This window comes from Otolemur garnettii, unplaced genomic scaffold (assembly GCF_000181295.1).
Source record: "Otolemur garnettii isolate 467f Iridium unplaced genomic scaffold, OtoGar3 scaffold00268, whole genome shotgun sequence".
In the NCBI taxonomy this organism is placed as follows: Eukaryota; Metazoa; Chordata; class Mammalia; order Primates; family Galagidae; genus Otolemur; species Otolemur garnettii.
The window spans coordinates 1,005,924-1,008,074 of record NW_003852663.1 but is presented as its reverse complement, the minus strand read 5'-3'; the positions used below and the strand labels follow the sequence as shown (position 1 = coordinate 1,008,074).

Sequence of the window (2,151 nt, the reverse complement as noted above, 5' to 3'; positions counted from 1 at the left end):
CCACAGAGAACTCAAACTAATCAATAAGAAAAGAACAAATAACCCCATTTATCTGTGGGCAAGACACTTGAACAGAAATGTCTCTGATGAAGACAGGTGCATGCCCTACAAATACATGAAAAAATGCCCATCATCTTTAATCATCAGAGAAATGTAAATCAAAACCATTTTGAGATATCATCTAACTCCAGTAAGACTAGCCCACATCACAAAATCTCAAAACTACAGATGTTGGTGTAGATGCAGAGAGGAGGGAACACTTCTCCACTGCTGGTGGGAATGGAAGCTAATATGATCTTTTTGGAAAGAAGTTTGTAGAACACTCAAGGAACTAAAAGTAGACCTATCATTCGATCCTGTAATTCCTCTACTAGGTATATACCCAAATGATCAAACATTATTTTACAACCAAGGCATTTGCACTTGAATGTTTATTGCAGCCCAATTCATAACTGGCAAGAGATGGAAACAGCCCAAGTTCCCATTGACACATTAATGAATAAACAATTGTGGTAGACGTACACCATGGAATACTATGTATCCGTAAAATACAATGGAGACTTCACATCTTTCATATGTACCTGGGTGGATCTGGAACATATTCTTCTTAGTAAAGTATCTCAAGAAGGGGGGAAAAGTATCCAATGTACTCAATACTACTATGAAATCAATATATAATCACCTACACATTCATATGAATGGCAAACATAACTATAGTCCAGAAAGTAGAAGGGAAGAGGAGAGAAAGGGGAGGGGAGGGGGGATATGGGAGGAAGGCAGGTATTTGGGACGACTTCACCTAATGTGCATGATGCAATGGTACATTTCAAAACTATTAAGAAATGAGGCTGGCCAGTCTGCTGCTCAGCCTCGGAGGTGGCGGCTTTGGCGGCAAAGATGCTGCAGTCCCTGGCCAGCAGCTTGTGCGTGTGCCCGGTGGATCAGCACCACTTGGCCTGGTGCTTTGGCGGCCTGGTGCTTTGGCTTCCTGGTGCTCTGCTACCTGCTCTACCCGATCTTTGGCTCTGTGGCCTTCTCCTCGGTGGAGCTCCCCTACGAGGACCTGCTGCACCAGGAGCTGCGCAAGCTGAAGCGGCGCTTCCTGGAGGAACACGAGTGTCTGTCGGAGCAGCAGCTGGAGCAGTTCCTGTGCTGGGTGCTGGAGGCCAGCAACTATGGTGTGTCGGTGCTCAGCAACACCTCAGGAAACTGGAACTGGGACGTCACCTCCGCACTCTTCTTCGCCAGCACCGTGTTCTCCACCACAGGTTATGGCCACCTTGTGCCTTTGTCGGACAAGGGTAAGGCCTTCTGCATCATCTACTCGATCATTGGCATTCCCTTCACTCTCCTGTTCCTAACGGCCGTTGTCCAGCATGTCACTGTGCATGTCACCTGCAGGCCTGTCCTGTACGTCCATGTCCACTGGGCTTCTCCAAGCAGGTGGTGGCCATCGTCCACGCAGTGACTCTCGGGTTGGTCACAGTGTCCTGTTTCTTCTCCATCCCGGCTGCCGTCTTCTCAGTCCTGGAGGACCACTCGAACTTCCTCGAGTCCTTTTATTTTTGTTTTATTTCCCTGAACACCATTGGTCTGGGAGATTATGTTCCTAGGGAAGGCTACAGTCAGAAATTCAGAGAGCTCTACAAGATTGGGATCACATGTTACCTGTTCCTTGGCCTGATTGCCATGCTGGTAGTTCTGGAAACCTTCTGTGAACTTCGTGAACTGAAAAAGTTCCGAAAGACATTCTACGTGAAGAAGGAAAAGGATGAAGACCAAGTGCACATCATTGAGCATGACCAGCTGTCCTTCTCCTCCATCACAGACTAGGCTGCTGGCATGAAAGACGATCAGAAGCAAAACGAGTCTTTCATGGCCACTCGGCTGTCCCCCTACCCCGATGGCTCTGCACACCATTAACACAGCTCTGCTGCGGCAGGAGCAGGTGTGAGGGAGAGGTCTCATTGTGCTCGTTTTTATCAGAGTCTAAGAACTAAGATGATGCTATTTTAAGAAATACCTAGTCTTTTGCAATATTTTAATAAACAAAACAAAAAACAAGCAAAATAAATAGAACAAAGAATGCTTTGATTTTAGAGGGCTGTCCAATAAGTAAAGAAATGGGATGTGTGCTTGTAACACACATGT

General features: G+C 46.4%; 1 pseudogene; it reads left to right on the top strand.

The window, feature by feature from the left end:
• Positions 1-897: 897 nt before the first annotated feature.
• On the top strand, positions 898-1,923 carry LOC100962655 (annotated as a pseudogene).
• The last annotated feature ends 228 nt before the right edge of the window (positions 1,924-2,151 follow it).